The 11243-nt window shown below is 51.0% G+C and overlaps 1 long non-coding RNA gene across 1 annotated transcript; it reads left to right on the top strand.

Moving 5' to 3' along the window:
* The first annotated feature begins 55 nt into the window (after positions 1-55).
* LOC133386906 (uncharacterized) lies at positions 56-7637 on the top strand. Its single transcript, XR_009763309.1, has 3 exons — positions 56-454; positions 1324-1716; positions 6301-7637. It is a non-coding gene; the product is annotated as an uncharacterized LOC133386906 (long non-coding RNA).
* Positions 7638-11243: the final 3606 nt, after the last annotated feature.

The following is an 11243-nucleotide window of genomic DNA, read 5'->3' as shown; positions in this document are numbered from 1 at the left end:
CTCAGGGGCCGGCGGAAGGCTCGTGACGTTGTTAACGGTCGACGTGCGAGTCACATGGCCGTTTCGGGGTCACGTGCAGGAGGCGGAAGAGACTGGAGCCGCCCGGGTTGGCGAGGGGAAGCGGAGGCCGCTCTGGGTCCGGGCTTCGCGGGAAGGGCTCGGTGGAGGCCGCTCCGCCAGCGTCAGCCTACCCGCTGGCCGCCTTGGTCGGGTGGCCGCCTCCCTCCTCGTGCCGGAGTCCTTCGCCCTCTCCGAGCGGGCCACCGCGGTGCTTCTTGGGCTGCGGGAGCCGAGGCTTCCTTCTCGAGGGCTCCCACTGAGCGTCAAGCCCCACTCGCCGGCCCGCTTTGCTTTGCTTTGCTTTTCAGGACGGGCCTTGCCACTTGACCAGCAACTCCCTCTGTAAAGCCGGCCTGCTCAGTTTGTTGCTTCAGGATGTCGCCCTCGCTGAGAGGTGCGTTTTGACCTTGCTTGCGTTCAGTGTGAACTGTTCGCTCAGCCTCCGGCTGTTTGTCTCCCAGCAGATATCCGGGTAGTTGAAGGCCCCCATCACTACTACTTCTTGCCTCCTTGAGATTTCAGAGATTTGTTTGAGAAAGGCCTCGTCTACCACCTCTTCTTGGCCAGGGGGTCTGTAGTAGACACCTACTACCATGTCGGTTTTATTTGTTTCTCCATTTATTTTTACCCAAATGGTCTCTACCGGACCCCTTTGTTCGCTCTCTTGGATTTCCATAGAGGTGTATTTGTCTTTGACGTATAATGCTACTCCTTTTCCTTTTCTGTTGCTTCTATTCTTTCTGTAGAGTTTATATCCTTGAATGGCTATATTCCAATCATGGGAGTCATCCCACCAAGTTTCTGTTATCCCTATGAAGTCATATTTGCCTTGATGCACTAAGACTTCAAGCTCCCCTTGCTTGTTTTCCAAGCTCCGCGTGTTGGTATATAGACACCAGAAGTCTCTTTTGTCCCGATTGGATTCCTCCGTTAATATACCGTGAGCTTTGCCGTGCATCCCTTTCTCTCTCCCAGTGTCTCCTGTACCCTTCAAATCGCTGCGTTTACAACCCGCTGTCTTTGGATCGGTCTTTAAGCTATCATCTCCATCCCCCAGAGGCTTTAGTTTAAAGCCCTCTTGATGAGTTTTGCCATGCTTCTGCCAAAGAGATTCTTCCCAGTCCTCGTGAGGTGCAGCCCATCTCCTGCCAACAGTCCCCCCTCCAAGAAGCTTAGACCATGGTCCCAGAATCCAAACCTCTCCCGTCGACACCATCTGCGTAACCAGTCATTGACCTGCAGTATCTTCCTTTCCCTTTGTAGTCCTCTATCCTTCACGAGAAGAATCGACGAGAAGACCACCTGCGCCCCCAAATGCTTGACCTTCTTACCCAGAGCCTCATAGTCCGAGGTGATCTGTTCCAAGGTGTTTCTGGCCGTGTCGTTCGTGCCCACATGGATGAGGAGAAAGGGGTACCTATCTTGGTTCCCAATGAGCCTCGGCAGGTTGTCAGCGACGTCCTGGATGCGTGCCCCAGGGAGACAACAGACTTCCCGATTCATTTTGTCCAGCTGGCATACTGGTGCCTCTACCCCCCTGAGCAATGAGTCTCCAACCACCAGCACCCTCCTCTTTTTCCCGCGAGCGGTGGTTGCATCAACTTCCTTCTTCTGGGGTGTGGAGTCTTCCTTTGCAGCCAGTGGCTCTTGATGCAGGTGAGTTTCTTGAGGCTCTTCAGAGGTGCTGTCTGCCGAGAGACACTGAAAGCGATTTGTTAGTTGCAGCAGTTCTGAATCTGTCCTGTTTTTCCTTGCCCTTACAGTGACAGTCCTCCACGGGGATTTGTTGCTCCTATTCCCCTCACAGAGCTACAATTCCCAGAGTTCTCTGGAAAGAGGGATTGATTCTTAAACCACTCTGGAGACTGTAGCTCTGTGAGGGGAATAGGGGTCTCCTAACAGCTCTCAGCACCCTTCACAAACTACACTTCCCAGCATTCTTTGGGGGACGTTGTGACTGATTAAAGTGGAACAGCAGAATAAATGTATGGTGTGAATGTGACCGTAGTCTTACTCAGAGAAGACCCATTGAAGTTTGTGGATCTACTCCAGTATGATGAATGTTAGATATCACCAAGGAATTCCTTCTTGTTGCCTGTTATCTCTCATTTGTATAAGATACCTGGCTTGATTTTGTGGGTGGGGTTTAGAGTGAATATGCCCAATTAGGCTGTGTTCTGGGATGGATAGCTACTTTTGTCCTACTGAAAGGAAAGGGGAGGGGCTGCTTCATATTCAGCTCGCTGTCTTGGGGGCAAAGGTGGGGGAAGACTCCACAATAAAGCCCAGATTTGGAGACAGTTTCCTTTCTGCCTAAACCGCACTTTTGGCAGAGTTGCGCTCTGTGCCCGCCCGCCCACCCTCTCTCCTTGGGTGTCTCATTGCTTCTTGCAGCAGTCCTCCTGTGCTGCCTGCCTCCCACCACTGGGGTTTGCTTTCATGCTCTGATTAGGGAGCCAGCAATTTGCTTTTAGGCTCCACTAAATGACTTAGTATTGACACAGCCTGACCTGCAGTGTACCAGCCTGTCTGTGAGCTGGGGTGGAGGGAGTCTGGGCCAAGAGGACCAGCAGAGAGACCACTGCAGCAGGATTCCACTGAGCCAGGTACCTTCCTGCTCTTTTGCCAGAAACTCAGGTGGCACATCAGCCAGCTTCCAGCCACAGAGTTGTCTTGCCCTCAAAACAACTCTACCAAAAGGGAGGCAATGTGGTGGCAGGCTACATGGCCTGCCTTCAAGTCGATCCCAACTTATGATGACCCTCTGAATAGGGTTTTCATGGTAAGCAGTATTCAGAGCGGGTTTACCGTTACCTAGTCCTCCCCTGCTGGCTAGGGCCTGCTCAGCTTGCCACAGCTGCACAAGCCAACCCCTTCCTTATCTGCAACTGCCAGCTGGTGTGCAACTGGGCTCCTTGGGACTATGCAGCTTGCCCACAGCTGCACAGGTGGCAGGGCACGTAACCCCTGAGCCACTCCCTGTGGAGGCTAGATATTGCCCCACAGCTAGTGACAAATCCTTTGAATTGGGGCAAGCCTTCCAAAGGACCAGGATCCACCATAGATTCTCCTCTCTGGTTTTTGTTGCCTCATCTCTGCCTGCACGTAAAATGCTTTGGTGCCCAAATCACGTCTCTTGCCATTCAGATTGTGTGGCGTGCACTCCTTAAATCTGCTCTTGTATCCAGAGGTACCCCTTGCTTTCCGTGGCCTTTGCCTCTCCACCCTCGGCTGCCCAGAGGTCTCCTGGACCCTTGTGTGGTTCGGCCTTGCTACCCCATGGGCCTGAGACCCCCAGAATACTTCCCTCACAGGGCTTTCTGTAGCACTTCTCAGAGGTGAGTTTCCACAGGAAGACTAGACAGGTGAAGGCGGGGTGGGCTCTGCCTGCCAGCACAACCCACAACGTCAGACGCTGGCAAGACCCTCCCCTGACACTCGCACCTTGAGGGCAGGTGTCGGGCGGAACTGCTAGCAGGGTGTGTAATGTGTGTGTTGGGGGGGCTGGCCCTCTGTTCCGCTCTGCCTTCAGCCCACCTGTGGGGGCTGCCTTCTGAATGGGGCCTTTTCAGATCTCTCCTCAGAGGCCATGAAGCCTTTAGCCCAACACCATAATTCTCAACCCCCTACAGAAACAGCCTAATTAATGCAAGTGAGAAATGGAAATGGACTGCCTTCAAGTCAATCCCGCCTTTTGGTGACCCTACGAATAGAGTTTTCATGGCAAGCAGTATTCAGAGGGGGTTTACCATTGCCTTCCTCTGAGGCTGAGAGGCAGTGACTGGCCCAAGGTCACCCACTGAGCTTCATGGCTGTGTGGGGATTCGAATCCTGGTCTCCAAGGTCGTAGTCCAACACTCTAACCACTACACCACACTGGCTGTAATGCAAGTGAACTGCAAGCATGTTCCCCTGTGACTCTGTCTCCTTCCTCCTCTCCCATTTCTCCTTCCCCTCCTCTGTTGGATATCAGATTGTAAGTTCCACAGGGCAGGAAACTCTCCCTCTTATTTATTCCCTTGACAGGTACCATACCTATTGATGGGATTGTTTTTATCATGCTCTTTTATTAATATTGTTAATCTTGTTTCTTTGTTTCACAATGGAATGTGATATTTGCATAATCCTCCATTTGAAGTTTGAGCATCTGCTGGAATCCCCTTGCACCAACTTTCCAAGTTGGAGGGGGAAGAGAGGGAAAATCAATGACCCAGGGAGGTGATGGGCTCTCCGACACTGGAGGCCTTCAAGAGGCAGCTGGACAGCCATCTGTCGGGAATGCTTTGATTTGGATCCCTGCATTGAGCAGGGGGTTGGACTGGATGGCCTTATAGGCCCCTCCCAACTCTACTATTCCTTGATTCTATGAAAAGGCTTAAACAGAATGCGATATATAATGCCTTGGAATGGAAAAGTTGGCCTTGTATATTCAGGATGCAGCTCTACGTTTCAGGTTCAAAAGCCCTGTAAACTTCTGCACCGATTTTCAAAAGGGCCAGGAATGAGCAAAGCATTGCCAAGACTGTCTTCGCTAATAGCCTTCAGATGTCAGCTGCCAAGGTCGGTGTCCCTGGGTTTGCAGAGGGATCTGGCAGGGTTGGGAATCTCTGTTCTGGGTTTGCCAGATTTCAACCCATTCCCTTTTTGCAGTTGGCGTTTGAGGCTGTGATGCTAATGACTTGGTCTGAGAGTGTGGGGCCTTTTGGTGTGTTCACAGTTTCCCTTCTCAGTGTTACCCTGTTTGTGCTCTGTTCCACACACCCTAGGATGTTTCTTTTGTTCTAGACAAGACAAGACAAAAGTCCTGCTCTTAAAACATAGAATCGTAGAGTTGGGAGGAGCCTATAAGGCCATCGAGTCCAACCTCCTGCTCAAGGCAGAAATCCAAACTAAAGCATCCCCGACAGGTGGCTGTCCAGCTGCCTCTTGAAGGCCTCCAGTGTTGGAGATACATAAAACATTAAAAACATTTTATTGATAATTTTAAATTTTCTTTTAAACTTCTTAGAGGTTTTGTTACAATCAAGTGGTATGTGAATTTTGTTAAATGAAATAAATACCACTTTAGATATTCCTCCTGCCCCAAGAGTGCTCAAAAACGTAAAAGTATATGCTAATTTCCTGAACGTTATAAGTGAGGAGGAGGGGAGAGGGGCCCCTTTTGAAGGCTGTGTCTGCCTTAAACCAGCCAATTGGTTTCATGGAGTGATCCTATTTTTTGCAGGGGAGGGGATGCCCTAGTATTTTTAGAGAAGGAGAGAAACACCTCCCTCCTATGACTTCCATAATTTTTTAAGCTTTGGGCTTAATGATGTCAAGGGTCATCATTAGCTACCAGGCTAAGTTCAATGTGCTGGTTTTGGTGTACGAAGCCCTATGCAGCTTGGGACCAGGATAGCTGAAAGACCGTCTTGTCCCTTATATCCCCAGTCGATCACTGCGCTCTGCAGGTGAGGCCCTCCTGCAGACACCACCTTATCAGGAGGTCCGTTCTGCACAACAGAGGAAACAGACCTTTAGTGTGGTGGCACCGACCTGTGGAATTCCCTCCCCTTAAATATTAGACAGGTGCCATCTCTGTTATCTTTTTGGTGCCTATTGAAGATCTGTTGAGATTACTGTAAGGCCCTCTATGTGGGGCTGCCCTTGAGGTTGGTCCAGAAGCTGCAGCTGGTGCAAAATGCGGCAGCAAGACTGCTCACTGGGGCAGGGTATCACCAACATGTCACCCCGTTGCTGAAAGAATTGCACTGGCTGCCAATTTGCTACTGGGCCAAGTTCAAGGTTCTAGTTTTGGTGTCCAAAGCCCTATACAGCTTGGGACCAGGATACCTGAAAGACCGTCTTACCCCTTACATACCCAGCCGATCACTGCGCTCTGCAAGTGAGGGCCTCCTGCAGATACCACCTTATCAGGAGGTCCGTTCTGCACAACATAGGAAACAGACCTCTAGTGTGCTGGCACCTACCCTGTGGAAGTCCCTCCCTTTGAATATTAGGCAGGCTCCATCTCTGCTGTCTTTTTGGCACCTCCTGAAGACCTTCCTCTTCCAACAAGCCTTTTAAATTATTATTGTTTATTATTATTATTATAAGTGCAGATCTTTCCGTATCTGCATCAGAATGGGGGTTTTTTAGATTATTTCATTGTCTTGTTGCTTGCTTGCTACCATGGTTTCCTTTGGGGGGAAGGAAAGCTGGGATATACATTTCATTAATACATTTCCCCCAACCATGCAGCACGCTTTTGGGTCAGACAGCAGGTGGCCAACAGGAGCAGCACTGAAGCCACTATGACTCCACTACCAATTGCTGTGTTGTTGCCCAGTGCTAAAGGGTTTATGCTCCAGCCCAGTCTATCCTGATGTGGCGGCAGAGCTGAATGTGTTGTATCCTTGGGCTGGAAGGAGGTATGAAGACAGATGTGGCCCACCCTAGAGAATCCTGACTCGAGAACATAGGAAGAACCATCCTGGAGCCACACCTGAAAGGTCTCTCTTGGCCAGCAACCTGTTTCCCAGAGAGGCCAGCCAGATGCCCCAATGGGGAGCAGCTGACAAAACAGGGAGTGGAGGGCACGATCTGCACGCACACACACACACCCAGTATATTATATTCTGCCTCATTTCATGGGGGTTCCACTTGGATTTCATGGCAAGCAGGTGGTGCCACAACTGTGGTCTTTGTAGCACTGGAGTGTGGCTGTGGCAAAAGCTCCCTCCCAGAGTCACCCTCCTTAGCCTTGCTGCCCTGTGCCACACCTGCCTGCCGTGGTGTCTGGACAGTGATTCATCCTGCTGCCTTTTCTCCCAAGTGCTGTGGGTCTGGCCCCAACACACCCAGCTTTTGGTCTCCCTGATGAGCCAGAAGGCCCCTTAAAGGACATAAGAGACCCTCTGGGCTGTAAAACCTGCAAGACCCTCTCCTTCCTTGCTGGCCTCTTTCCGCCTGGCCTGGCCGGGAGGGGCCTTGACTGACTGCAGCTATAAAAGGTATCACTTCCTGAAGATGCCAGAGACCACCTTGACTGTGGGGTGTTGTTTAGGGGCTTCTCTTTCGGTAAAAATTTAATTTCTGCTGGTCAGTTTTTTGTTTTGCTGTTAATGGGATTATGCTTCTGTATTTTATTGCTGGATTTTATTAGGAATTATAAGGATGTATCAATTTATTGTATGTTTTTTAAGATGTTTTTGTTAGCTTATTGACCATTTGAATTTCTTACAGTGAATTGTGTAACTTTTTCTGTTGATGTTGTGAGCCACCTTGTGCATAGATTGTTATGGAAAGGCGGCATACAATTAAACAGTGACGATGACGATGATTATAAGATTGCCATCCAGAATCAGATTTGTGGGCTGGGTAGCTCAGCTGCCTCTGTATAGACCAGCCTTCTCCAACCTGGTGCACTCCAGATATGTAAGACTCCTAGCTCCCATCAGCCTTGGCCACCTGGGCTGATGGACAGTGGTCAGCCAGATGACAGCACAGGTTCATAAAAAGGGCATTTGATGCTTATGCACACTGTGTGTGTCTTGGCACTGTGGGTCTGTTGGTTCTCAAGGCTAATAAATGTTGGTTCACCCATCCTTCATGTATTCATCTAATCTTTAAAGACATTTGTGAGAATGGCCACTGCAGAATTTCTGGTTGTGAGTCCCTTGGGTTCATTCCCCTTATCTTTAAATCTGTTTCCAGGAGGTTTCTGCATTTTGAGAAGTGGTTGAGAGGTCTTCCCAATTCCCTCTCCATTCCCTGTGATGTTGTGAAGCTCCCCCTGCCTTTCCTTGGCCGTCTTCCTTCCCACACTGGGTTCCTGTGCGCTCTGCTTCATGTGTGAAAGGGATGGTGCCAGCAATTGGAGCATCTTGGCTAACGTTGTCGCCCTGGGCTCCCAATGGGAGGAAAGGCAGGATATAAATCAAAGAATAAATAAATGTTCTCCTCCCTGACATTGAGCCCAGTAACTCCCCCCCCGTGGGTGCTGTGGGTTTCCTTCCTGCACACCCAAGCAGCCTCCTTACTGACGGCCTGTGGAGGGATGCCCAGCAGGTCTGCAGGCACGGCTGCCTCACTTCCCCACCTGGGCAAGGGGCTCTTGCATCAGCAATAACAGCATTGCCAGACTTAGAGCAAAACAGCGTCAGCTGCCAGAAACAGGCTTTGCTTCATATCAGTTGCTTCACTGCCTCTCTGGCCCTTCGAGGGGAGGGAGGGAGGGGGCATATTGCTGAGAACCTCATCTCAAAAAGGATATTATAGAGTTGGAAAAGGTTCAGAAGAGGGCAACCAGAAGGATCAAGGGGATGGAGCGACTCCCTTACGAGGAAAGGTTGCAGCAGTTGGGCCTTTTTAGTTTAGAGAAAAGGCGGGTCAGAGGAGACATGATAGAAGTGTATAAAATTATGCATGGCATTGAGAAAGTGGATAGAGAAAAGTTCTTCTCCCTCTCTCATAATACTAGAACTCGTGGACATTCAAAGAAGCTGAATGTTGGACGATTCAGGACAGACAAAAGGAAGTACTTCTTTACTCAGCGCATAGTTAAACTATGGAATTTGCTCCCACAAGATGCAGTAATGGCCACCAGCTTGGATGGCTTTAAAAGAAGATTAGACAAATTCATGGAGGACAGGGCTATCAATGGCTACTAGCCGTGATGGCTGTGCTCTGCCACCCTAGTCAGAGGCAGCATGCTTCTGAAAACCAGTTGCCGGAAGCCTCAGGAGGGCCGAGTGTTCTTGCACTCGGGTCCTGCTGGACAGGATGCTGGACTAGATGGGCCACTGGCCTGATCCAGCAGGCTCGTCTTATGTTCTTATGCTATTTGGTTGCGGGAGAGAAGCCTCCTTCCCTTGCTTGCCGTTCCAGATCCATGCTCAGCCCTGGACTAGCCAGGAGCCAGCAAGCTCCTTAGAACCTTGGCCAGAGGGTGGTGAGGCTTGCTGGGGTAATGTCAGGGTCTTCATCTGGTACCAGAAGCGACCTCTCCCTTCCCCTGAACTGATGTGGTCGCATGAAGAGAGTGTTGAGCTTGAAGCCTGGGCCGGACCATCTATTTAGGGCAGTGCTGGCTTTTATAACTTCCTTCCCCCCCAAAAGGTTCACGTAGCGCGGTAAGATTTGAAAACCAAATGGAATAAAAGCTCCCACATGAAAAACATGTAAATCTCACAAACCACAAGATGACTTTCTTTGTCCACTTCATTGTATGCTAGTCAGACCCCCCCCCCGAGAGTTGTGCCCACTTCTGGCCACAACATTTTAAGAGGAACGTAGGCAAACCGAGGAGGTAAGCGAAGGTGGCCAGTGGTATGGAAAGGCTGAAGGACCTGGGTAGGTTTATCCAGGAGAAGAGATTGGGGGTGGCGGGAGAGACCATGAAGGGCAGCTGCACAAAAGGGCGAGGGCCAAGCCTGATCGGAGGGGCTTCAGTGACAATTGCTTGAACTTGAACATCAGGAGGAATGCCTAAATGGCAGGAGCAGTCTTGACCGTGGGACCTATTACTTGCGGGGATGGTGGGCTAGGTGGCCTACAAGGCCCCTCCCAGCTCTGCATTCTATGATCCTCTGAGGCCTTCAGGCACAGGCCAGGCAGCCCTGTTAGAGATGCTTTAGTTCCAAATTTCCTGTCCTGAGCAAAGGGCTGGAGGGTGCAAAATTGCATTAAATGGCATATAAGACACTCCCCCAGCTCTGTGCCTCCAACTGCCTGAATCTCAGTTCCATTCCCCACTTGAACGCTGGCCACTGACAGAAAACAGCAAAGCGTAGAGCCCAACGGAAGTCAGAAAGGGCTCCTCTCAACTCTTCCTGTCGACTTCGATGGGGTGTGCGCAGGAGACCTCCTGGAGGAAATGGCTCTGCTGCATTTGCTGAAGGCTGCTCAGGCCAAGATGCTCGGTGGAGTGGAGGCGCTCCTGGTTCAAGCCCTGTCTGCGCTGCAGGCGAGGCATGGAAAGGTCCCATTCACTCAGCCTGATATGGGAATCTGTAAGATCCGCCTTACAGAGCTGTCACTGGGACCTCTGTTGCCCCAGGCAGGCAGGGGCTGGATGGGGCTGTGCTCCTCCAGGGCATGATGTGGCCTGGCTGGAGATTCTGCCTCCCAGCTTTCCGAGTGGACACTTAGCCCAAAAGGAAGGCCTCAGGCGATGCTCCTCAGGGCAGGGGCCGCTGGCGTTATCCTCCGTCATTTCCCCTGGAGCCCGACCAGAGTCCTCTCCTTGACCCTGGGGAGGTGTCCTTGAGTTCCTTCCTTGGCCTTCTGCTGTCCCAGGATGAGGTTTCTGGCTTCCAGCACTTCCAGGGGTTGCTGATTCATCAGCCCGGTTAGTTTACAAAGAGGAGAAAATCAGCAGAGTGTGGAAAAACAAGTAAGATCAACAAGGCTTGGCTGGAGACGCAGAGCTGGGGGCTGTTGGGTCACGAGAGCTCCAGGGCTGGGAATGAGGGGTCTGGAACTCTGCCTGGGCAGCAGCCACGCTCGTCCGCAGCTGACCCCCTGACCCGCTGGCCTCTGCCATTCTAGGTGATGGTTTATTCTGTGCTGCCTTTGGGCCAAACAGGCCCCAAGGAGGCTTACAAAGAATACCCACACATACAAATAAGGAGGGGGGAAACCAACATTACAAAAACTTAAGCCAACAAGATCGTAACTTTTTGAAAAAGCACCAACAACGAAACCAACTGTGTTCATCTTCCTGGTATAGGGCAGTCACAGAATCATAAGAGTTGGGAGGGGCCTATAAGGCCATCGACTCCAACCCCATCCCCAGACAGATGTCGGAAAGAGCAGTGATGAGGGGGCAAGGCAGGTGGAAAAGTTTGCCCCTGGATGGTCTCAATGGTCCGACTGAGGATCTCGTCACCCACACCTCCTAATATTGGTTCCCTTATGCCAACCTGGTGCCCTGTAGATGCTTTGGACTACATCTTCCATTTGCCTCAGCCAGGCTAGGGCTGATGGACTTGTAGTCCTAAACATCTGGAGGGCACCAGGTTGGAGAAGACTGGTGCAATGGGTCATACGCCACAGCCTGCCTTGCCTGCAGCTCTGGCCGCGTCACACACCTTGGCAGTAAAGCCTAGAGCCAAGAAGGAGTTGCTTTGGGCAACAATGCTTTAGTCACAATGACTCCCTCTCCTCCAACCGGTTACTGAACACATCATCATCCGAAGCAC

Source organism: Rhineura floridana, chromosome 6, assembly GCF_030035675.1.
Source record: "Rhineura floridana isolate rRhiFlo1 chromosome 6, rRhiFlo1.hap2, whole genome shotgun sequence".
NCBI classification, from domain to species: Eukaryota; Metazoa; Chordata; class Lepidosauria; order Squamata; family Rhineuridae; genus Rhineura; species Rhineura floridana.
The sequence above is the reverse complement of the archived record's forward strand: the minus strand, read 5'-3'. Positions and strand labels throughout refer to the sequence as shown.